The following is a 27,284-nucleotide window of genomic DNA, read 5'->3' as shown; positions in this document are numbered from 1 at the left end:
CTGCATGGTGGTGATGTTGAGTGCTCTTTAATCATTTTTTGCCCCATCAGAGGACCCACAGCCATGGTATTCAATCTGCCCAAAAGTTTAGGATAACCTGTCTTTCCTCCTTCCTATAATATTCTATTCTAGTTTGGTTTCAAGGTAATATTAGCCTTGTTAAATGATTTGGGGATTGTTCTCTTTTTCTATTCCCTGATTTAATTTTTAAAACAGAGACTGTTTATTATTTGATAGATTGAAATTACTATAAAGCTTTAACATAAAAGCTTCACTTATAGACTTTTACTTTTAAATGTATAATGTTATAAGCTTTGATACATATGTACACAGATGAGGTCATAACCACGGTTAAGGCAGTGAGAGTAGCCATAATTTCTAAAAATATTCTTTTCTCATTTTGTAATTTATCTGGTTTCTCAAACCTTTATACCAAGTTGAGACCCAGGGAACCAGTAATCTACTATGTATTCCACAGTTTGCATTTTGCCTACGTATATAAACTTCATGCTATATTTTTATTCTTCAAATGTCTTTTGAAGTTATATAAATAAGATATAAGATTTATCTGATATGTTTACCTAAGTAATCAATATAAGTGGCATTCATTCTTTTGGCATATCTATATATTCATTTGACATCATTTTTCATGTGCCTTCAGGACTTTCTATAGTGTATCTTTTGGTTCTGGTCTGCTGGTGATACGTATTTTAAATTTTTCTTGCCATTTTTGAAAGGTATTTTCACTGCACACAATATTCGAGGATTAGAGTTTTTTCTTTCCAGGATTCAGAAGATGTTGCTACATTGTTTTCATTGCTGATATTGTTTCAGACAAGAAACCGCTGTCATTCTTTCTATTTTAGCCTCCTTTTCTTTTTCTACAGCCTATTTCTATGATTTTCTTTATCACAGATATTGATGAATTTAATTATAGTAAACATTGGTATAGGTTTCTAAATGTTTCTTGTACTTGAAGTTGATTGTGCTTCTTAGATTTATGAGTTTGTAGTATTCATCAAAATGTGCAACATTTTAATCATTATTTCTTTAAATATTGTTGTCACCTCCTTTTCTTCACTTTCTTCCAACCCAATCACCATTATTAATTTAAATTATGACTGAACTCAACTTCAAATCATAGAAATGCCAGTGACTTGCTTAAGCTATGTTTCCATTGATTTTAAACTAATCAGATCATTCAAAAAGCTGCCAAACCCAGCCCAGAGGAATAAAGAAATAAGAGGTAACCCTTGGATGTGGCAGGGCAGGCATCTGAGGCTGCTAAGAGAGCACTTCCCCCAGGTGTGACTATATTAAAGCCATATTTCACTTTAATGGGGAAGGGCTGGAAAAAAGCCAGGCGAAGGTGGCCCCTCCTGATGCATGGGACTCCATTTGGGCTAATAAAAGACCACTTAGCTACGAGGGCTCATTACAATTAAATTGTCTCTAAACAGTTGCTTGCTTGGTAAACCTGGAGTGGAACAGATGGAACACATGTAGTGGGGAGGCAAAGTCTGTATTGGCCCTGAAGTCAGCAGTGGATTGTGAGGTCATTGTAAATCTAACTGCATGGTGGTGATGTTGAGTGCTCTTTAATCATTTTTTGCCCCATCAGAGGACCCACAGCCATGGTATTCAATCTGCCCAAAAGTTTAGGATAACCTGTCTTTCCTCCTTCCTATAATATTCTATTCTAGTTTGGTTTCAAGGTAATATTAGCCTTGTTAAATGATTTGGGGATTGTTCTCTTTTTCTATTCCCTGATTTAATTTTTAAAACAGAGACTGTTTATTATTTGATAGATTGAAATTACTATAAAGCTTTAACATAAAAGCTTCACTTATAGACTTTTACTTTTAAATGTATAATGTTATAAGCTTTGATACATATGTACACAGATGAGGTCATAACCACGGTTAAGGCAGTGAGAGTAGCCATAATTTCTAAAAATATTCTTTTCTCATTTTGTAATTTATCTGGTTTCTCAAACCTTTATACCAAGTTGAGACCCAGGGAACCAGTAATCTACTATGTATTCCACAGTTTGCATTTTGCCTACGTATATAAACTTCATGCTATATTTTTATTCTTCAAATGTCTTTTGAAGTTATATAAATAAGATATAAGATTTATCTGATATGTTTACCTAAGTAATCAATATAAGTGGCATTCATTCTTTTGGCATATCTATATATTCATTTGACATCATTTTTCATGTGCCTTCAGGACTTTCTATAGTGTATCTTTTGGTTCTGGTCTGCTGGTGATACGTATTTTAAATTTTTCTTGCCATTTTTGAAAGGTATTTTCACTGCACACAATATTCGAGGATTAGAGTTTTTTCTTTCCAGGATTCAGAAGATGTTGCTACATTGTTTTCATTGCTGATATTGTTTCAGACAAGAAACCGCTGTCATTCTTTCTATTTTAGCCTCCTTTTCTTTTTCTACAGCCTATTTCTATGATTTTCTTTATCACAGATATTGATGAATTTAATTATAGTAAACATTGGTATAGGTTTCTAAATGTTTCTTGTACTTGAAGTTGATTGTGCTTCTTAGATTTATGAGTTTGTAGTATTCATCAAAATGTGCAACATTTTAATCATTATTTCTTTAAATATTGTTGTCACCTCCTTTTCTTCACTTTCAAGAATTTTAAATCCATGTGCTAGGTCACTTGACATTGTTCTCCAGACAAATGTCAATTTTTCATTTTCTAAATTAGTTTTTCATTCTCGGGGTTGGTTACTGTGTCTTCAGTGTCACTTATTTTAATATTGAATTTATGTTTATCTCACTCAGTATATTTTTATTTTCCAACATTGTAGTTTTCATCTCTAGAGCTATGATTTTATTTTTGTTTTCATTAGGTACCTGCTAACTTTTTGAACATATATAATACAGTTGTTCTTGTCTAATAATTCTAATGGTTATGACAGTTTTCCAGGTTATATCCCATTGGTTATTTTTTCTATTTCAGTCATATTTATGTTTTCCTTTTCCTGTGTGGTAGTATTCAATTGGATTCTGATATTGTAGCTTTTACATTGTCAGCTGCTTGATATTTTCTGCAGAGATTCCTGAGTTTTGGCCTGGCCTCAATTACAATATTTGTAAATAGTTTAACCCTTTTGTTTCTTGTTTTGAAGACTTCTTAGGTGGGATGTAGGCCACAGCATTTAGCCTAGGCCTAATAGAAGTAAACCCGAGTCCTCTAAGCAATGCCCTACAAATTATGAGGTTTTCTTGTGTTTCTGGTTGGGACGATCTGAACGGACAATACTGCGTACACCAACTCCTATAGCCCTAAGTACTGTTCAAAGTACAGTGCTTTCTTCACACACATTGAATTAGTAATCTTTCTTTTGTTGGGACAAAATAGCTGACAAACATAACTTAAACAAGGACAGCCTTATTTTGGCTCATGGTATCAGAGGTTTTCCATGGTCAGTTGACTTGCAGGAAGAAACATGGCTCAAAGTCATGGCAGAAGAAAGCTACTCACTTCATGGCAGCCAGAAAGCATTGAAAGAGAAGGGAGGAAAGTCTGGAGAAAGATACACTCTGCACACCTTTCCCCAGTGGCCTGTCTCCTCCAATCAGGCTCTAACTACTAATGGCACATTCAGATAGGAGGCCCACCTTGAATATTTGAGAATTTCAGGGGATATGTTTTGTTTCAAACCATAACATGTATACTCTGTTGAATTTTCAAGGATAATCTGCTTATCTCTGGAATTTTTTGACTGTGCCTCTCTTTCTTCTGCCTCTCTGTTCTGGCAGAACACAGATTTTCATTTCTTTTCTTTTCCACTAAGTTGACATTTCACAGACAAAGAAGTTTCACAGATTTTCTTTTTTCTTTTTGGTACCGGGGACTGAACTCAGTTCCTTGCGCTTGCAAGGCAGGCCACCGAACCGCTGAGCTAAATCCCCGGCAGATTTTCTTGATTGGCAAAAATTTTAAGTTTTGTGCCTTCAAATGAGGGAATTTTTCAGGCTTTGACAGGATTGTGATTCTTTGAATTATATCCTGGATATAATCTCACTATCTGAAAAGAATTGGGGAAATCTTAAGCCTCTTTTCTTTCCTAAATCTTTCTTGAGATCATGATCTTTTGTTGCCTAACATCCAGAGTCTTTAAAATAATCATTCCAGATATTGTGTCTGTTTCCTTTATTTTTATTTCAGGTGTCCAGATAAATATGTTTTTATCACTCATTCATGGCCGAAAATGGAATTCACATGTATTTGTTTTATTTTATTTAATAGCTTTTACATATATCTTGTTTTTTTCTTTAACTTTTTGAGTAATTTTCAAAATGTTTAGATAACATCATTACTCTTTGTGTCTTCAAATTTATTGCGTAATGTTGTTAATATTCTCTTTATTTCTAAGAAACTATTTTATGTTTTGTTACATCAAATTTTCATTCTTAAATTACTTGTTTCATTTTTTATTGAACTCTATGCCAAATTTTATATATTTTATTGTATTAATGTTTTCTGCTTTTTCTAACTTCATTATTATATATTATCTCTATTATTTTCTTTCATCTATTGTTTTCTTGAAATTACTTTGATTTTTTAAATTTAAAACTTTCTAACTTAATTCATAAAAGACATAAGATTATAAGTTTCTCTTTAAGAAAGTTGGCAGTATTCTCATTATAATTTATTTCTAAACATTTTATTATTTCTAATAGGATTTCTATTGAATTCTGTATTATTAATTTTTTAAAAAAATGTACAAGATAAGGGTGGAAATAAAGTTGGATATCTTTACTGAATTTTCCTATTTATTGATGTGATCTGAAAGGGGTAGACTTAAAGTTACTTATTGTGTTGTGCATTTTCACATTGTACCAATTTAAAAATTTTAATCTGTTAGTTTTTTCTTTATTCTTCACATTGAATAATTTGTATTATTTTGTCAATCATCTGTAATCTTCATTATTTGGCTCAGATCACTCATTAAAATTCTTATTTGAAATATTATATTTCTTAATTGAAATTTTCATTTAGTTTTGAGTCATCACAAGATTTTATGTATTTTTAATTCATTAAAGGCACATTTTCCTTTGTCTCACAGTGCATACTTGTGTAGCTGCTTTAAATCTTTATCCACTTATTCAAGCATTTGTGTCATCTTGAGAATGGCTTTCAGTAATATCCTTGGGATGATTCTAATCTTACTGATTCCTTATATGCTGAATAACTTAGTTGTGTGAGTGTTACATTGTGGAGCCTCTGCATTTGGAAGGCTTTTCCTTGAAAAGTTTTAACATTTTTATTTACCAAGCAATTGACTTGTTGGGTGAAGACAGTATGCTTTGTTTCTTGCAATTCAACTCAGTTATCAGTGTAATTATTTCATCACAGACTGAATTGCTTGCTGTCTGCCCCAAATATGCATATTTAAAAGATAAACCAGGATCCGGGGATTTAGCTCAGTGGTTCCACTGCTGCCTTGCAAGCACAAGGTCCAGAGTTCGATCACCAGCACTTAGACAGAGATCATACAAAATTAGAAGTTTTCCTTATTTTCGGTATTTTCACCATTTTATAGTGGATCTCTTGGTTCACAACTCAGTCTTATTTATTAGTTTGGAAACCCAGTAGATTTTCTGATAGGTGCCTAAATCTCCTCATATGCTGTTCAGACTATGATTGTCTCACACTTAAACTCAAGTAGGAAATTGAAATTATTTTGCTGTCCCCCCCATAATTTTGAATTTTGACTCCTTTCTGTATTGTGCCTTGAGATATTTTTGTTTTTCTGTGCTTTGATCAACTTTACATTTTTAAAAAATTTAATTTATTGGTACATTCTAGGTAGACAGTACAGTTACATTCATTACTGGAATCAACTTTACATTTTAAAAAACTAGACAATAGCCGGGGGATTTAGCTCAGCTGTTTGGTGTCCTGCCTGATATCAGGCGCAAGGACCCGAGTTCAAACCCTGGTACCAAAAAACAAAACAAAACAAAAAACTAGATAATAGTTCCTTTTAACCATATTAGAAGAATCTACAGCTTATTTTCCAAAAGCCTGTCTGAGTATCTTAGTTTCATAGCAGAAGTTGTAATAAATTTATTTTTATTGAAGGTGTTTGAATTTAACACATTATTTAGCATTTTTTAACTTTTTTTTCTTTTGTATTGTTATCCTTTTTAATAGTCCCTGTATTTATTTGGTTAGTCATCTTTAAAATTTCAACATGTTTAGTGAACTTAAAAATGTAGTTAGCTCAAATCTCTTTTTTCTAGAGAAGAATTTTCTATTTTCTAAATAGTAGAAGAATCTGCATATTTTTTAATCTTGATATATCTACATTGCCTTGTTAATGTTTACAGTTAATTCTTATGAAATTTATATTTTTACCTTCCTCTTTTATCATCATTGCTTTTTAAATTTTTGTGGATATTGTTTATTCTGGGTTCAATTTTATTCTTGAGATTCACACAAGCACAATTCAATATAGTTATTTTAAAATTTGCATTCATTTTACACTCTTGAATGATAGTACAGGAAGGTGTAGAATTGTAGATAGAATATTGCTTTATATTTTCATTGTGAAGAAATATTTTTCTAGTTTATTTGTTGTTTGTAATTCAATCTTTTTTCTTAGGCTGCTTTTGTAATCTTTTATTTTCCTTGTGTAATTTCAGATCACCTTGATACATCTTTGAATGTTTCTATTTGCTCAGGACTAGAGTTTATTCTACTTCAAGAACCTGAATATTCAGATATTTAATTATTTATAAGCTTTTCTCTAGGATTATATTTGTGACTATTTCCTCTTTTTGTTCTTACTTTCTCCTTGAATTCCTAAAGGGTATATCTACTTTATATCTTGGCTTTCCCATTTCTTAGCCTCCTTTGTGATTTCTTTCATATTTTCATTCTTTTTGTCTTTCACTGTTTTATTGTAATTAACTTATTGATATTCATATAGTTTGCTTGTTCTATACTCCTTTTAGTATAGTCTGTTTTTTAAGATATTTATTGAGTACTTCTCAATTGTTAGTTTTAATTTCTGGAACTTCTAGTTGGTTCTTTTGCAAGTCTACAAGGTTTGTTTTTATATTTTGTTTACCATTATCTTGTATATTTTTGAATTTATTTTATTTTTGTAATACTAAGCCTCCTGTATTCATAAGGTTTTAGTTATTACTTCACACAAATGAATATTCTTTTTGCTTTTTCTTAAAAAAAAAGAGTAAGAATACTTTTTGGCCAGAGTTCTTGAGGTATATTTCTTTGTGGTTTTATTTTGCTCTGATGGTTAGAAATGGGAACTGAGGGATTTGATGAAGCGCCATCTATTTGGAGCCAATATTATGAAGCAGAAAAGAATAATGGATGGTTCTGAGAATTTACCAAGAGGTGTTATCCACTGTAAAGGTTTGAAACTCTAGATTTTATTTTATAATTAAGTCTTTTGTCCTCATCCTGTTAGAGATAAGGAATCTCTCTACTCACTGCTACTCAAAAAATGTAAGTAGTACTGACATAGTAAAACAAATTGCTTTTTTCAATATAACCACTAACTAACTACATCAATTGTGGAACATACTTCAAAAGAGAATTAGGTCATTATAATTTTAGAATTTTGTAGTGCAGAGTCATAAAAGTTTTGCAGATTTTAAAAAGGAATCCTTCAAATCTGAGTACTTGTCTATGAAAATAAAAATAGTCTTAGTTGGTACTTTAAACTTTGTGCAAGCGAATAATTATTCTCAGTAACATGGAAAGCACACAAAAGAAATTTAGAATAAGAAAAATGTAAGATTCAAAGCCTATCAAAAAATAAATTTCTGCTAACCTGGATGTCAAATTTGGCAGGACTGAACCCTTAAGCCACACGATGTACTTCTTCACTCATTCATTGAGGCAGTTGTACAGAATTCCAACGATTCTGCCAGAACCTGGAGATACAGCTGACAGTACAATAGTATGGCTACTACTTTCCTAACTTTAGGAATGGTTTGTATTAGTTTTGCATATGTTAATTGTTTATAAATTAGAAATGTGTATATCATCACATGGAATTACATCCTTAAAATTAACCCTGTATTTTAAGGAATTCTGATTACACGGTTTATTGTAGGAACAATTTTGCTTTCAGCAGTTTTTGCTCCTCCCTTTATCTCTGGTGTCATTTCATTTCTCTTTGATAGTCTTTACTCTGCCTTTGAATCACACTGTCTATTTTTCTTCTACCCATTATTCCGAGGTGACCGGGGCCTTCATATATGCTATTTCCTCTCCCTGAACCACTCTGTCTTTATCTACTCCACAGAGTAAAATTTTCATCACTCTTCAAATCTGTCTTTATAAAGTGTCTTTAAATGTTACCTTATATTTGTCCTTTATAGTGATTCCTGTTGTTCACAAACATCTATTAATATATGTTATTTTCAGTTGTATCTAACACAGAATGTGATCAAATATTTGTTTAAATAATAAAGTTTTCCTTGTTTTGTTTTTAATCTAGGCATATGTATCAAGGCTTCCTTGCTTTTCCCTCATAGGGAGTGTTCCTTGGTGATTAACTAATCATGTGCTCCAATTCTCATCTCTGGGAAGATCTCTCTTATCCAATATTCACCTTGACCACACTGAGAGGGACTTTGAGAAGAAGGATCTTATTTCTTTAAAAATCCACTTCCTCTCTTTGTGAGTTTAAGCACTTGGAACTTTCTAGGAGCTAAGAAATTCTACATCAAGAAACCATGACCAGGTTTGGGATTTCATTCACTCAATGAAAAGCTTGGTGTCTTACACCAAATGTCATTTATTTCTTTGCTTGTGAATCTGTAATAAACAGGTATAGATCAGGCTCACCCTGTATATTTCTGCTTAGACTCAGGTCTCCTGCAGCTTCAGAGCACAATCATACTACAGAAGTACATGTAAGCATCTTCTAGTATCAGATATAATGCAATCATTGATTATAGAAAGTGACATGGTCAACTCTCAATAACAAAAGTACTAGTAGGGGAAGGGCATCACTCCATTCCCTTCTAAAGGACAAAGGTACAGATTGGGTTACAGTGGCCAACACTGCAATCAATCAAGGTGGAACATGGTGGAAAGAATGGCATTTTCATTTTTACCTTCTGCTGGAACTTTCACTAATGATGAACTTTTGAGAAGGTATTTTCTTATGCTTAGGATTTTCTCCCAGCTTTCAATTTATTATTTTTATTTGACTTGAGTGAGAATTTCTTAGTTACATGTTGTCTTTTCATGAAAAGTATTTCTAATTATGCCAGTTTATTTAAAATTCAATTTCCTTCTAAACTGGTCATTTTTCAGAGAAAGTGAACCATATCTTTTGATAATAAAAATTTAAACAATTCTTTTTAAAGGCATATGCTCCTTTGCCACTAGATGAGGCTTCCTAGGCACTTCTTTAAAGCATGTTCTCTAAGCAAATACGATATTTTAAAAATATATATTGTAAGGTCAATATGCCTCCTATCCTACAACTTTCCTGGCTAGATAGAAAATAGTGAAAGGTAAAACAGAGAGAATTGTTTGATGACATAGCTTGGTGTCTGTATACTCTAGAAATTTCATCAAGATGTGTTAGCCTGAAGCTGGTCTTGCTGCATCTGCCACCTTTATCCTACCCAACTTTTCACTGACAAGACAGTAGAAGAGACTCTTACTCCTACTTACTATGGAAGTTACTTGTACTTGGGAAAATGCCAACCTTAATCACTAATTGATTAATGAAACTCAAAGAAGGGAGCATTGTGCTCAAAGAGAATGGATCTCTTAGGGAAGAAAAATATGAAGTTCTTTGACATTTCTTTTTTTTTTCATTGTTTATTGGTACTTTTTAGGTGTACAATACAGTTGCATTCATCATTGGGATCTTGTACCTTTACATGATGTATCTTGATTCTTATTTTTTTCACATTCCCCTGCCCTCCCTTCATTCCCTCTATCCTTCCCTATTGTTTCCATTTTTGAACACTTTTAGTTTTCCGTATCAGAGAAACTATTCAGTATTTACACATATGTATCTTATTTATTTCACTTAAGAGTATGGCCTCACTGTGCATCCATTTAGCTACAAATGTCTTGTTTTGACATTTCTATTAGGGACACACAGTGTCTCTAGAGAGACAAAAAAAAATTCAGCAAGAAAGGGAGGTTATTTGTCACTACTTGACTATAAGTCCTGTATCAATTAGTACTCACTTAAAAAGAGAATGCTACTTTCATTGTTTCTCTATTCTCCTATGAATTGTTCATCTAGTCTCCAACTGAGCATAAGGTATGGTCTTTATATTGGAACTATGTGAAACAGAGAAGAGTTCTTTGGAAACATTCATATTTTGGAATCAAAAGAGTGGAGGTGTAAGGGGCTTGGAATTCTTTTGTGTTTTAAAAATGTTGACTATTCTATTATCTTCTTCAAAAACCTTTGCCAAAGTTTTAGGTCATAAACAGCAGAATTCATTGCTCCACAGTGTAAAATCTTTTTTGTAGGCATGATAAATATGTTCATTCTTTCTACAGTGCCAGTTACCCTTACAGATTATTTCATGAAATAAATGTTTACTTCTCTATATTTTCTAAGAATTATTTCAGTCTGTGTGTACACAAATCTGAATCATGTCTGCTGGCAATCACTTGGGAGGAGGTGAATTTTACTAGATATTCCTGGGATTGGTAAGGGAGCAGTGGTATAACAAAACTGAGCATCAGAACTGTGTAAGTAAGCTTCCTGTTACTCTAACATTTACCTGAGGTAATCAACACAGAAAAGAGAAGTTTTATTTTGGCACAGAGTTTTGAAAGTTTCAGTCTATGATCAACTGCCCCCCTTACTTTTGGGCCTGTGACAAGACAGCATGTCATGGTGGCAGCAGGTGACATTCCTCATGTCCAAGAAGAAAAAAGAAAGAGGAGGAAGACAGGCTGAGGTCCCACTATCTCCTTTGAAGTACACGCACTCAAGCTCTGGAAGATGTGCCACCAGGTTTTCCTTTCTAAAGTTCTCGCTAAGTATCTTCCAGTGTTGTTGCTGGCTGGGGTCAAGCCTCTAACAGTTAGACTTCAAGAGACATCCCAGATTCAAGAACTGTGTTGAGTATTGTTTTAAAATGTTAGTTGAGGATGGCTGAGGTAATAAGCAGGAGAGGGTTTTACCCATCCGATCACAAAGTTTGTTTGGATCCTACATGTTATCAGGCAAAGTTACAGGAATGAAATGAAGGATGCAGCACTGGAAACCTTGGGGATGGTGCCTGAGTAACATCTCTCCATACCCGTGACTATGTAGGCCAGCACCTTTAGCATTCAGAATGGGAGAGGTGACATGTGGTAGTACAGCCTAGAGCCCTTTGAAGGATCTATGAAAAGAATGGATTTTGTGGTCATGATTCTTAGTTATTATAGTGCATTTTTTGACAAAAACAAATCTCATTAAGTTTTGATTCGGGGGACAAGTTCAGTGTAAGCAAAGTTGATTAAAAGCAGTAGCTGCCTCTCCCAACCAATTAGTGATAGTTCATCCAAAGGAGCATTTGGGATGCTGGCCTGGCACAGGAGTACTATTACTGATTCTTTCCAGGAATGCACTGCAAGGATGATGGTTTCTGCGTGTACCCCCTAGGTTTGCGAGGGAGGAAAGAGGATGAGATGATATGGCTTTGTGTCCTTGGCAGTGGAGTGGCAAATCATATCTATTCCAGAAAGAGAATGACTGCACAGCCATGAACCCTGGGTTCAGCCTCTCAGAAGGAATAAACACTGAACCCAAGTGCATTAGCTCTTCACGGCATCTTTCCAATCAGTCTTTCAGAAATAAACAGTTTATACACTCAGAGTAACCCTACAGGACCCCTTCAGCAATTATTTTATAAGTATTCCTTGGAAGGCAAACACATTTCTCCTGCTCCTCTGTCCATGGCAGCCACTCATCTGCTGTAAACTGTTAAAGTGGACTGCTGGGCAGCATTCCCTGGGTCCTCAAGGCCCAGAAATATTTTTGGAAAACAGGGTATTTCTGTATTTACCATCCACTGGTGAAGTGTTTTGTCATCTGAAAGAATCCTCTCCATAAAGCCTTCCTACCTTTCCACCTGACCTGAGGTTTTCTGTTCCTGGAGCGTCTGAGAATTTTCTGATTGTCCAGAGAATTAGCTGAGGGCAGAGCCTGGGAAGTAGTAGTTCACTTGATATCGGAACTTCTCTGTTCTGCTCCATAGGAATGAGAAACTGCCCATTTCTCCTAAACATACACTATGAGACAAAGACTGCAATCTGATTTAGTCTTTAATGATAAGAACGCATGGTGAGTGCTATCAACCAACTCCTTTTTTTTTGTTTGTTTGTTTTTTGCTTTTTGTTTTTGCTTTGTTTTTTTGAGACAGGGTCTCACCATGTAGTTGAGACTGACCTGGAACTCCCTATTCACTCTGCAGCCCAGGCTGGCCTGGAGCTCACAGTGATCCTCCTGTCTCAGCCTCCCAAGTGCTGGGATTAAAGGCATGTGCCACCATGCCTGGCTCAACCAACTCCTTTTTAAAATGAGGTAACCAAGCCCAAGGCAAAGGGGAGCGAATATGCAGCATGTCTGAGACTCCACCCACCCTGTTCCAGGGTCCTGCTCTTTCTACCGTGACATCTCAATTCCCTGTGAGGACTGGCATGTGCTGCACATGGTGCACGTTCAGGAGCACAACTGGCCATCAGTATGGGAAGCCATCCAGGGTTTCACAGACTGGACAGGGAAACAGAAGTGCAATTGTATTAGGCAAATTAACCAAGGTCACAGAGCTAGAAGGTGGTAGTTCTCATATTTGAACTCTGGTCTCTTTTCCCGAGCCTACACATTGTATTATTGCTCAGAAAAAGCTTTATCCCACCCACTCCTCTTTGTCAGTCCTACCACAGATGATAACTGTGGGTCTGAGTATGTATATCTTCTCAAGAAATTATTTTCCTCCTTTATTGGGCAGAGTTATGGTAGTCTTGTCTTCCCTTGATTTTCCCCTTTCATTAATCTTAGAGTTGTCTTTTTTAAACTTTGCCTTCTCTTTTGTTAAAAAAGATTACATTGAAGCTTTTCCTTTGAAGGCATCAAGAAGGAACTACTATTTCTGCAAGTTCATTTTGTCTTTAGGTAAGAGATTTTCTAAAGATCTATGGGGTTTTAAAGTTTGATACACTCTATCATGAAGGACTAGATTCTTTTTTATCCAGTCTTGGATATGTATGAATTTGGAATAAAATACCTGAAGCCATATCAAGTCATGAGATTTAACAAATATTTTATCCTGATCTGAAAAACTTTGTATCCTTTATCTCCTGATATGTTGCAGTTTAAAGTTAGCTGGGTCTAAAATGAGGATTGATGCTAATAGGTAAAACTACATGAGAAATGATATCAGAGTTAGGGGAATGAGTGGATTAAAGATGGAATAGCAGTATTTATAGAAACTCTACCTAGAAGCTTCCTTTTGGAGAGAGAGGCTTCCCTTAATCCAATCCAAATTCCAACCAAAGGCAGGATTAAGGTGGTAGAGGGTCTTCTTAACTACTACTTAGAGTTCAAATTAGATACTGACAAAATTAACTTATCACTGTCAGAGTTGATGCTACCTAAAATTCTTCTTTACAGCAGCCTTATGTGAAAGTAGTGTATCTACTAGATAATATTTTAAATGTGAAGAAAATTCCACTTCTTTCAAAACACATTAAACCTTTGGGTGAGGAAAAGGCTGTAATATTCTAGGTTTAATGTGAATACACATAAAAATATAGAGCATTAATAATAGCTGTGGTACTTGTCAAATTAGTAGTAGCTCTAATTCTTAGTAAATGGGAATCCTTTCTTGAACTCTCTCCTAACGGAGCGAGGACAGAATGAAGGCCTCTCACTCAGCTCCTTCCTCCACAAGGGGCACCTGCTTCTTGACAACTTGTTTCACCTTCTTGACCCCCATTTTTTCTTCCTGTCTCCCTCACTGGATCACAACTCCACCATTATCCAGATGGATAGAACACATAATAGTGAACCTTTGTCAAACTCTAACCACATGTCTGTGTTTTTGAAAGCATTTTCTTGAGGATCAGCTTATTAAAATAACTCAAGGCTCCTTTCAGGTACCTAAAAATCATTATGCCTGTTCACACATGAGGAAATCATGACCCACATAGGGTAAGTAACCTACCAGAGTCATACAATGACTAAGTGAATTTTAACAAGACTTGACTTAGAATGCAAGATACCAGAGCCCAAATTCTATAAACTACTAGGCTGTATTGCCTATACAGATATATAGTTTTTTATGTATTGTAGAATAGAATTCTAGATCAATTCTTTATGCATTCATATTATTTCTATTATCCACATAATATCCATATACTACATGTTTTGTGTGTATTGAGGTTACTAACAAATATAACTGTCTCAATATTTGTTGAATATATTATATGCCAGGGTAGCATATTTTGTAACGTTATATTTGGTACATAATAGATGAATATTACATTATTTATAAATCATATATAAGATAGAAATATTAAATTGAAGTTAATACTCGCTGAATGAGTGAATGGGTAATCTCTATGGTCAGTTTAGCCCTTGTCACTTCGGTCTCTTGTCTCCTGTGCTTATGACACTGGTGTCAGTCAAATTCTCACAGGTACACATATCCAAGTTGTTTCTAGAAAAATGATGAAATCAAAGCATTTATATTGCCACTACTGGCAAACAACTTTTGGTTCCGAAGTTCCTGAAGAACAAATGCTCTTTATTATGGTGAATTCCTTTCACTAGAGTTTCTTTTCTTTTTACTTTTTCTTTTTTTTTAGGAAAAATACAATTTTTCTAGGATCTTCTGGACTTTGAAGAGTTTTTTAACTAATTCTCCTCACAATGTAGCAGTGATCTATAAGCCAGAGATAATGGCTTCACAATTACTTTCAAGTACATTTTTCTCAAGAAACCAGATATTTGGCTGAGGTCAAAGCATCACTTTTCTATAGAAGGTCATCATGTGTTCTACCTAAATAATGAACATGCTTACTACTCCACTAAGCTAAAATACACATGTCAGCTACTACTCATCTTTTATTTTGGGACTAAATTGACAGACAAAAACAATCCCTAGGTTATTATTTGAATGAGAAAGAAGCCTACAGTTGTAATCAGACAATAAACCAAAGAATAAGACAGAGTCTGGGAACATCCACTCTAGTAATTCAGATTGTGGAATTCAGGCAAAATTCCCAGATTGGAAATTAAGCAGGAGATGACCATTTAGAAATAAAAATGAAGGAATTTAAGGCCCATGATTATATATTACCTCATCCAGGAAACAGCATGGGTAAAGATATCCCCAGTAAGATCTCCAGTTTGTACACACACACACACACACACACACACACACACACACACACATGCACTTTTCTTGGTCAAATAAAGTTGTTTGTGTTCATGCTGTTGCTTTAAGACCCCAGCCTTTAGTGAGAGAGAGCGTCCGTTTTCCCAGAGCAGTTCAAATGAACATGGAATTGGAAACAGATGTGGGCTCCAGCATAATATTGCACAAGGGCGAATGGGGCATACAGGGAAGGAGGGGGAGGTGGCAGGCCTGCGTGAAGGGACCTTCAGCAGCCCCAGGACTCTCATCACTTGAGGGGGTCTGAACTCTGAATTCCACCAGCTTGCGCTCTGAAAATGAACTCCTAACAGAAAACAGATGGGGGTTGGACCTGGAAGTTGGGGGAGGGGGAGGAGATGGAGGCATGAGGAGAGTTGGAGAGGAAGGTTAGAAAGCAAGCAAAGTCAAAACAGTGCAGGGTGTGAGTTCAACATTCCTCCTGTAAGGAAATAAAGGCGCTTGAGCAGGGGATGAGACTTGGAGTTGAGGCATGGCTAGGTCGCTTAGAACCTCCAGCAGAAGGAATTCCCATTGTTTTTGCTCTGCTGAGAAGAACCAATGACATTCAGAAGTTCTAAGAACAGAGAAAATCAAGCCAGATTTTTTTTTCTTTTGCCTTTTGCCTGGGAAACATCTCATCCAAACAGACCACTTGCTTTTGTAAATGCCAGTAGTCCTGATAAATCAAATGCACTGGAGCCAGCATAGTGCTCATGTTACTTTCCATAAGGGCTTTGTCTAAGCAGAGGCACACCAAGGGCGACTGCAGCGGGGGAGGGAGCTGGTCCAGAGCATCGTCTGGACAGTAATACCTCCTAGGTCTCTCCAGCCTGGGAACAGAGATAATCCACTTCTGTCTCCCTGGACCTGCTTATCCGAGATTTGACAGTTCCCAGACTTCAATGAAACTTTCCATTTTTTCTTTCCTTTGTGAAAACAGCTTTATTTTCCCTTCTTAGTAAGAAAAAGGATAAAGTGGACTGCTCCATGACTGTAGTGGATCTAAGGACAACAATGTTTGGCCTTGCCTATTAGAATCTCAGGGCCCTGAGTTAGCATGACACACTCATGTGAGTGTTATTTGCTCTCATGCTTGTTGGGCAAGATAGCCTTAAATGTTCTTGAAGAGATTTGTACTCTATAAACATACAGCAGTGATTCTCATTGGGAGGATAGGATTAGAGAGGGGTATTTGGCAATGTCTGAAGATATTTTTGGTTGTCCTAATTTGACAAGGGTTACTATTATCATTTTCTGATTAGAAGCCAGAATTGCTACAAAATACCCTACCATCTACAGGACAGACCCCCACAACAAGATATTACCTGGTAAGAAATTATATCAATGTACATAAATCGAATTATAATATGTGTAATCCATAATCCTTGTGACAATTCAAGAACAAAGATGGTATAGATAAATAAAGTTCAAAGCTTTCATTCTAAGGCCATGTTTCAAACACTGCTCTCCAAAAGAACCTTAAAGATATTGAAATAATAATAATAATAATAATAATAATAATAATAATAACAGTAATAAATACAGTAGTTGCTTCACTGAATTGTACCACATGCTAAACAAAAATTTAAGCACTTTACTCATGAATAAGTTTGTCTTCCACCAAAAAATGTATGAAATATATGGTAGCATTTTCCTAATTGATGAAGGAAGGACCTGAGACATGGGCAGGTTTAATAATATGCCTGAGGTTTCACAGCTGGCAAATGCAAGGCTAGCTTTCATGGGTACAAATGCATACGGCTCCATTCACAGAGAGGTCTCTTATTTGAATTAATGCTCTGCCATTGCTGTCATAAAATTCTTAATAGTTTCATCTTTGAACTATGACTATTTGCAGTTACTGCCCAATGGGACAAGAGAACCTGTGTAAGCAGAGAAAGTATGGGTAATGTCTATGTCTATTCCCTGCTTCTCAATACACATGCAGTATTAATAATATCCTATGGATACATGATGGACCCACGACCCACGAGAGTTGAGAAAAACCCACAAGGACAAGGTAAACGAAAAGCATCTATGTCTAAGTGTGGACACTGGTAGCCCCACACATTCTATCAAAAACAGGAGTTTCATTGAACCTAGGGAAAAAAGGTAGTGAGGTTCTAAGAAACCAGAATGTGTAGGCACTCAATCATAGCCCATACTCCTCATGGTTCTCCCCTGGATTAGCCGATTTCACACAATTGTATTTATGGCAGAGAAGGAAAGGGAAGGACAGGAAAAGCCTTAGGCCTTTCCCTTCCGTCCTCACTCACCAGTGAACCAGAGGTGTAGAATGTGGGTAGAACATACACATCTTGGGAAGTGAAACAGAAATAATTGAGCTGGTTTTCCACTATTATGGTAAGAACATAATATGCATGTACATAAGTGCCTAGGAATATAAATTATGTAATTTCAGTGATTGCTGTGGCTTGAGAGTCCTCCAGAAGATCATGTAGTAGAACCGTAATCTCCAGTGTGCTAGTGTTGCGAGGTAGACCCTAGTGAAAGGCATTTAGATCATGAAAGCTCTGTCCACATAAATGTATTCAGGCAGCATAAAGGCAGTGGGTTGGTTGTAAAAGTTAAGTTTCCATGTATGCTTGTCTAGCCCTTCGCCTTTTCTACCATGAAAAAACACCTGTGACACCCCACCAGGCGCTGTCACCATGCTCTTGGCGTGCCCAGCCTCCACAAGCAAGAAATGAATACTTTTCTTGATAAATTGCAGTCTGTGATGTTCTGTTAAAACAATAGTAAACAGACTGAAACAGTGATTCTGCACACAAGTCAAGGGATTTTAGATTTGAATTCACACTGGTATTGCAGAATTTAAAAATGAATGGTAACTCTTGTGTAAGTAATGTAAAATTCCAATTTTTCTTTCCTTAAAATTACATTAAAAGTGGAAAAAAATATGAGAGAGGGAGAGAGAAAGAGATAATTAAATATGATTTTCTGTGGCATTTCCCCTTGATTATTGAATGGGAAACTCTGCATTTTCATTTTGAGCTGGGCTCTGCAAATTATATATCTTGCTGTGAGCAAGATACAGCCATGATTTGAATTTTGGCATTGTGCATGGAGAATAGGCGCTCTTATGTATGGGGACATATATTTCCATTCTACAATCCAGCGTGATATAAATGAGCTAGACTTCAACAGCAATTTCTCTATTTGTGGAGAAATTTGTACCTCCCAGGGTACAAATTGGCCTGGGTGGTATCCATTTCCTGAAAATTGTGATTGTTGGTTTCTCTGGGCAATATGTCTGTCTGCAGGGGCTGCCTCCTGAGTGGCATGCTCAAATCTTGCATGGAGCAGCTAAACTTTGATGTACTGCCCTCTAATTTGTATGTCTCATTAGCGTGCTTTTTAATCCATGGAGTTGATAATATTAGTAAATTTAATTTATGGATCCCAGTGATCTATGTGCTAGAGATTTTATGTATCTTATCAATTTCATCTCCCACACATCCTTAAAAGCTGATCTCCTGAGTAAACGATGATCATAGGTCTCATAAAAGGAAGCTGTGGAGTCATTATCAGAAAAAACCTGAGTCTGAACAGTTTCCACTCTGCTTCAGCTGGGAGAGCTCTCCCTCGCCTTCCCTTTGCAATAATGGTTTGGTGCTTGCGTCATTCTCCACCTGATCTTCAGCTGAACACCTTTGTAAGGTGAAATGTAATAAAGGACACTTCCTGTGATTTTAAAAACACATCCTGGAAAATTGACCTGTTTGAAAAGGTAATTTTTCTTTACAATTTCTTATTTTGTGGCATTGAGGCTTAAAATAAAATTTACTGGAACAACTTATGGAGCCCATGTGCTAGTGATATTTTGTTGAAATAAGTATCGATGTCTCGGGAATGTTTTCGTTTGAAATATCTAAGTGATAAAATTGTGAAATGAAGTCATTCTCAAGTGAGACATAGGCTGGGGACATTTTGATGTTTTGGCTATATCCATGGCATTATTCTACATACACGTTCTAATCTGTTTTATTCTTTTACCTGAATTTTAAAAAAGGAAATAAAGACCGTTTTAAGAAAATCTGATCTTAATCTATTTTTATACATTTCAACATGGCTAAAATAATCAAATTCTTCAGGAAAGCTGTAGTGTATAAAACCCTCAGTAAGCTGCCACATAGGCTCCTTAGGAGTCACCATTTGACTGTGTCTTATCTCGCTGACCGCCACTCAGAGGTGGGGTTCAGCATGCATTACCCAAGATACTAGAGTGATGGGAAGGGGAGAGGTAACTATGGGGAGAAACTTTTCTACTTCAAAGGATACATCTTTTTCCTCAGAATACAGCCCTTTTATGTATGATTTCTTAAAAGTGGAGTTCTGTGTACATAGCTTATATAATAGTGTCTCTTTTCTTTTTGTTTTCCCCTCCTCTCTCCTTTGAGACACTTGTTTGCCTGAGACTAGCAGAGATGTACACAATAGCATAGCCTATGAAGATCTACAAAACTGGGCTTAATTGCCAACACCTTTTCTGATTATATTATTTTACCTGTTTGAAAATATGGTTACACTTTTCGAAACTCTCCAAACATTACATTGCTCATCTTTAATTAAAACAGACATGATCTACTTAGTCCATAGGGTTGCTCAAATATTTTTACATGACAGAAATGCAAGCTAACCTTCACATTATAAATATTAAATAACAGAGTTCCTGGCATTTATTACATATGGATTTTGAATGCTAACATAAGAAACAATGGTATTGCTAGTATTTTTTGTTCTTAAATTTAATGAAATATAAAGAAATGTAATATAGTATGCTGTAATCTTCCCAACTTCTGCTGAACCCAAACCACTCATAGAAAAGCCCATTTGCTAAAATACTATAGTTATTGTGGTCATATCAAGTTTCATTTTTAAATGATACAGTTGTTTGCCCATGTGAGTTAAAATACATATTTGTGTTACCAGATTTAGTTTTTCAATGTAGGATTTTAGGTTATTGAGAAACTAAATGTTGGTGTGCTTCAAGTGAAATTTACATCAATGCATATACAGCAAGTGTATTTCTGTGACATCTTAATTGATGATGTAAAATATTTTAAATCTATTCTTAGGGATCCTTGTACTTGATATTATAAACGGATACTGGCATTACCATGGAAGGGAGTTTTGATATGGATATTATTATTTCTTTTGCCCTTTGTCTTGATATAAGTGACCTAGGAAAGCAAATGTATGTGTCATATCATAGTGTCTATAGTATCATGGATTAGATCTTTGGGTTTTTTATTGTTATTTCATTAAAGTTCTGGTAGAAACTATACAAAGAAATAAATGTATAGAAAAGTTTTAGTGAAATCTTTTTCCTGTCATATCAACAAAACACCAAAATTTCTGTCAATGAGTTTAATTTTCTGTATTATAATGAAGCATCTATCACCTGTTATTCTCTTCATAAGAACATTTTCAGGGCTTGATTGGTTTGATAGGAGAGACACAGAGTTTAGGCAGAGACATGGAAATTGAAATGAAGAGATCAAGGGTAGGTTCTTCTGATGCTGAAATATAAGTATGGTGGAAACGAAGCCATAAATCATTTGATTTTCTTTGAGGATATTATAAACATAAAATCATGCCATTCATCTCTTCTTTATTTATTCACATACCCTATGTAACATATAAAAAAGAAATTTCGATTTCTAATTTTTCTATAAATTTACAATCTTAATTACCTGATTCTATACAAATCAGAGTTAACTGTTATCTTGTACCCCATGGACACTATTGAATTCTCCATAGTTCATTAATTATTATCTGCTACATGCAGCTTGAGAAGGCCCCCATGAAACACAATATAGAAACTGTGCTCTTAATCTTGTTTATCATCTAGAAACAGATGGCCCTCTTCCTAGCTCAGATGAAAATTCAGGCACTGAAGTGTATGTACACACACACACACACACACACACACACCTTCAATTGTTTTACTATATCAATGGAACTAAATGGTGAACTGAATGCCTTCTCATTTGCACATCAGATAATTGATGCTATTTATGATAGAAATGAAATTGGAAGCTAAGAAATCAACAGAGAGAAAGCTGCCTTGGAATTGCCATTCTGTTTTCTCTGGAAGAAGGGAGGAGCCAGTGACTCAGTTTGGCATTACATTGACCTGATCAAAGAGCAACATCAGATCCTGGAGGAAAATTGAGTATCTTGAAAGTAAATGCAATATCAAGACATATTTCACAATTGATTGTTTCCTGGCAGTCAGATTCATTTCAAGGAAAGGCAATGGACAAGTTCAAACAGGGTAATAAAGAGACTAGATGAAGTATGAATTTCTTTTAACCAAACCCAGGAATCATGCCAAGAAACATATAGAATGCTTCCCAGACTATTGGAAATGTGTTGTAAACATGGCATTTAGCATAACCATGCAATATAGTTTGTACAATATTGACCAAACAATGTGGTCATAAGACTAAAAAAGTTAGATCTTGAATGAACTTTCACATATTAAGAACTTCCTATTATTTTAGATACCTTACATAACTAAATGAATCCTTAAAAAGGACTGAGAATTTATGCTATTACTCCTATTGAAATTGTCAAATAGAGGCAGTCTGGAGATGATAAGGATAAAAGGCACATGACAGGACTTTTAAATTAAAACATAACTAAAATGTTAGCTGCTGCTCTTGCTTATAAAAACCCAGGCAACCATAATAAACACACAAACATTCAAGTGATATTGGCAGAGGAAAAATTGTTTCTTTGCAAATGAAACTAATTTTGATACACATTCTCATCTGGGACTACTTCCAAACTTACTCTTCCTTAAAGGTCTGTGATGTGCAACTTGGGAATCTTTATGTCCACAGCTTGATGGACCATTTGACCACTTTCAGTGGGTCCGGTTCTGGGTAGGTTGAGGTGTTGTGAATCAGAGCCACCTAGAGGAAGTTTTTCAAACCACTTAAGACAGATTATGATGTTTTCAGAGGGAAAAAAGAATTGAATGTGTTATTATACCAACAGAGCATCAGAGAAATCTTTAATAAAGGCAATGATAGTCCTCTCTTGTCCTTCACAAATATAAAGCCTTATGGGAAGAAGGGCTGATTCATTTCTAAGTCACCTTTCTCATTTCAGAAGGTGGGTTTTCACTAAGCCTGTGGTGAGTCTCTCAATGCTGTATCATTTCCTTAGTAATTTCCTCACTCATGGCCCTGTCAAGCCAGAGACTCCACCAGAAAAGTTGTCATGGTCTCATTGATGAAGTCACATCAAATCGAAGGTGGGGACTTGGAAGCACTGAAGGACATATAGAAGGTAATTTGGAACAGCATAGAAGGCCAGAATCCCAGACTCCTACCCCTGAGCTATGCGTCCTTTCTTTGGAATCCTGTTGATAGCCAAACAATTTCTGGAATTAAATACCCTATTTAGACCGGTCATTTGAAGTTGTAATCTCTCTCTCTCTCTCTCTCTCTAGTTGTAATCTCTCTCTCTCATACATAGCAACCATCTTTCTTAATTTCTAAGACCTCTTCCTTTTTAAATAATTCTTCCTCATATGGAACTTCTGGTTTATGTTAAAAGTATAAGACATACACTTTAATTTTAAGGATATTGATTTAGATGATCTTAAATTCTTTTCTTATTCTAGAATCAACTCTGTTTTTTCCCATTTGTGTACATATACTTGCATGCACATGTGTATGTATTTATGTATTGGTACAGGGAGATTATTTACTCAAAAGTGTATCTAATTTGAAAACTAAGTTACCTTCCTAGAAATGCAAGAAATGGTAATGTTGATGGCAAACTTCTAACCAGTTTCTGCTTTTTCAGGTAATCGTGGTCCCTGGATTTACCTGGCTCTGCAGCCCACGAGAGCACTTCTGTTTACCCAGCATGGTGGCCTGTTTCCCATGTGTGGATGACTGGCAGGACTCTAAAACTGAGAACTGGACTCTCACTGCCTACTAACAGCAAAGGAGTAGTTCATTATAAGCATTTCTCAGTTAGTTAGCCAGCTTCCTCTGACTATAACAAATACCTGAGATAATGAACTTGTAAAGAGAAAGGTTTATTCTGGTTCACAATTTTAGAAGTTGCAGGTCACGATACGTTGCCCCTATTGCTCAGAGCCTGTGGTGAGGCAGCACTGCATGGTGGAAGTCCATTGCGGAATAAAGCTGCTCATCTCCTAGAAGGAAGCAGGGTCCTTTTGTTTCCTTCAAGCACCAGCCCCCAGTGGCCTGCAGACCTTCCACTAGAGCCCATCCCTTGGGGGTTTTCACCATTTCACAAGTACTTTGATAGAAATCTGGGGGAACAATTATCCACATAACAACATCCATATGGGGAGCGTTATTTCTATATTTTCCTATTGAATCATAAAGTCATTCAAGTAGGCTGATATGTTTATGTCATTATTGTGTGATCAGATGACCACACAGTGCATGGTCCCTTTATTCATCATCAGTCCTTCTATTCAGCTTCCCTGAGAGAGTGGAGCTAGTTAAGTGACAGAATGTTGCATGAAACCTGTATCTGTAAACTTAAAAATCTGTTCTGTCTTGCTGTAGAAGATTTAGGTTATGAATTTCATTAATCATTACTCAAAAGATATTTACTAAGCCCATGCCGCACGATGGGCACTGTTCTAAGCACTAGAGAACAGTAATGAAAATAAAGAGGGAGCAATGCAGGCTCCTTCCACTCCCCATATCCAATTTGCCTGGTCAAAATTGCATACACCATTGCCCATGCCATCCCTAGCATACTGCTTAATCAGATTTCAGATTCTACACTGAAGCCGTTATTAAAGATCCACAGTCATCTGTGATTTAAATTCAGTAGCTTTGATTTCTTATCACTCCTCTTAAAGGAAGATAATGTCTTTCCCACAGGGCCCTTAGAATTTCTCATTCATACTTGCCCTCTGAGTGCAACTTTCAGTTCTGCACAACCAGAAAAGTTATGAATGGTGCTTTCCCTCTAGTTTTTTCACTCTTCCCACCCCTGCCTCCCAATAGAGCAGCTGTTTTCTATTACAAAGCAGGCTGACAAGGTGCTGGTCTGGAGTAGAATCTCTTTGGCAGGTAATTTTGATGAGGCCCAGAGGTAAGGGGGTGGGTGTCTCTGATGGGTTTCCGGTGCTGTTATCAGCCTGTCCCACATCCTCAGACGTGGCTGCTGTCTGTACATAGGACTGATTTCTGGCTTGGAGCCCATGAGTGCTGAGAACATCAGTCATCCATCAGGGTTAATCCATTAACTTTTTTCTACTTAAGCCAAGAGCTTGGATATGGAAAAAAAAAATCCACCTTCCCTCTGGCAGAGAACTGGGGCTTAAGTACCGAGTAGTGACACTGCCAGTTCTGATGAGCACTCATGCTTCTATTTGTTGTTGATTTACAAATGTGAAGTAGCAATTCAAAACCCGAAGGAGACAGTACAGAAAGAAAGTAAATACCATTTGCAAAAAGCCCCATTTCATGTCCACAATACCTACAGAAGAGTAGATCATTTGTGTATAAATACCAGGGTTTCTTTATCCATTCATCTGTTCATAGACTCTGCCCTAGAGAAGGATAAACTTTAGTCATTTGTAGGAAAGATGCATTCACCTTCTGACCCTAATGTTAGGTGAAGTAAATCAGACACTTGAGCTTGAATACCCCATGATTTCTCTTTTAAGAGAAACCCAAAATATAAATAAATTAAAGAGCAAAATTAAAGATAGATAATAAGAAACAGGGAGATAGAACTTTTGCAAAAGGGAAGAGGACTGAGAGATGCAGTTGGAGGTGGGAGAGGAAAGAGATTTAACAAGATGTAAGATGCATTGTGAACATGTACCAACTCCTCAGGATGAAAGCAGTTATTATCTATTACAAATATGTAGTAGTAAAATGTTTTTAAAAAGAGTAGATTCTGTGCTGAATTTTGACAGAGAAGTTTCACCTACGGCAGTGGTGGCGATTCTATGGTGCATGTGTTATTTATTTTTCTTTTAAGACAAAAGATGTTAATGTATGAGTTTTTTTTTTCCTAAACTAAAACTTTAGTATTCATGTTTATCTGCAATAAATTTACCTGCAATAAAAAAGGTAAATTGCAATAAATAAGTAGGTTTTTGTTGTATTTGGGGTACTTATCTATAAAAAGTTTGCCATCACCAACCTATAGTTTCAAACTAAACTTTATATTCCTTTTAGCTTTTGGGAATATATGTGTTTGTTAACAAAAAGGCTCAGCTAAACCGTACTGAGCATTGTGACCTGGACCCTAGTTTCCTAGCTGGCTTTCTTTCTTTCTTTCTTTCTTTCTTTCTTTCTTTCTTTCTTTTTTTTTTTTGAGACAGGGTCTCACTATGTAGTTGATACTGATTTGGAACTCACTATGTAGGCCAGGCTGGTCTCGAACTCACAGTGATCCTCCTGCCTCAGCCTCCCGAGTGCTGGGATTACAGGCATGCGCCACTATGCCTGGCTGCTAGCTGGCTTTCTGATGGGTATTTCCAGAAACTAGTTTTCCTTGGAATTTAACTTTACTGTTTAGATGCAACAAAGACACCTGGAAAAAAACTAACACCTTTTATCATTAAAATAAGAAGTTGTTATTCCTAGTTGGCCTCGCTAGACAAGCGCACTTTCTCTTTGTGAAGAATACCAGATGTCAGGAGATTTGGGTGCATATTCCAACTCTATGATTAAGAATAATACTAATAATAGCAAAGCATGACAGAAGCATTTAGCATCCAGTAGCATTTACACTAACCATATTTATCAAGTGCTCACTCTGTGATAATGTAAACTAATGTACCCATGTAACACATTATCTGATTTGAACTTCATTACAACTCTGATCAAGTAGACATTAATATTATCTCTTTATTGCAAATTTGTACACAGGCTTATTTTTTTTTTCTTATGAAAAGCAGGGGTGAGAACAGGAGTTACAGAATATATTTCTAAGTTTCTGTACAACTCGATTCCTAAAGGAAACAACAATAATAGCAACAACAGCCACAAAAACAACAAAAAACAAATAAACAGCGAATTGTGATTATGTATGCACACACAAACTATATCTATGCATCTATCTATATCTATATAGGTAGAGTCTACACACTCACAACTGTCTTAGTCACTTTCTTATTGTTAAAGCACCCAGAACTCAAAGGGAGAGCGTTTTGTTTTGGCTCGTGTTTCAGTAGTCTCAGTGCTTGCATAGTGCGGTGTCAACTGACTGCAAAGCAGGACAGTGTGGCAGAAAGGCACGGCGGAGGAATGGCTGCTCATGGCATGGAGGCAGGAAACAGCAAGTCCAGGCAGGAGTTGAGGAAGGGAGGTAAACCCTTCTAGGGCAGGCCCTTGGTGATCCGTCCTTTCTGACCTTATCCCACCTCCTAACACTCAGTCAGCTGTGAGCCTTCATAAGCCAGTCACCTTCCAAAAGTCTTGCCTGTGAGCATGTGAGGCTCTTGGGAGGCATCTTGTTATAAACCATAACAATATTTATACAATAATATAGTCATAGACTTTTAGATAATTTTGTAATGTAAATAAAACTTCCATGCAATTATTGGGGTGGACTCTATGTTTGTTCTCTCAAATCCATATGTTGAACTCGTAATCTCCAAAATGATTGCATTTGGAGATGGTTCCTTTGGAAGATACTTAGATTTATGTAAGCACTCATCCCATCATAAAGGGGTGGATGCCCCTAGCCTAGAAAGAACGTTCTCCCCATGCTCCTTTCCCTTCCTCACTCCCCTGTGTGAAGAAGTAGCAAGAAGACAGCTTTAGCTGATATTCAGAAAGTTCCCTCACCAGCAAACCAAGTCGCTGG

The 27,284-nt window shown here is 36.1% G+C and overlaps 1 long non-coding RNA gene across 1 annotated transcript; it reads left to right on the top strand.

The window, feature by feature from the left end:
• Window positions 1-1,616: 1,616 nt before the first annotated feature.
• Window positions 1,617-23,369, top strand: LOC104849203. Its single transcript, XR_776670.2, has 6 exons — window positions 1,617-1,637; window positions 13,091-13,162; window positions 14,146-14,200; window positions 16,691-16,756; window positions 22,629-22,751; window positions 23,274-23,369. It is a non-coding gene; the product is annotated as an uncharacterized LOC104849203 (long non-coding RNA).
• The last annotated feature ends 3,915 nt before the right edge of the window (window positions 23,370-27,284 follow it).

The sequence above is a fragment of the Fukomys damarensis genome, unplaced genomic scaffold (genome assembly GCF_012274545.1).
Source record: "Fukomys damarensis isolate Sample0158 unplaced genomic scaffold, DMR_v1.0_HiC HiC_scaffold_16, whole genome shotgun sequence".
Lineage (NCBI taxonomy): Eukaryota > Metazoa > Chordata > Mammalia > Rodentia > Bathyergidae > Fukomys > Fukomys damarensis.
Note: the sequence above shows the minus strand (reverse complement) of the source record. Positions and strands in the feature narration are given on the sequence as shown.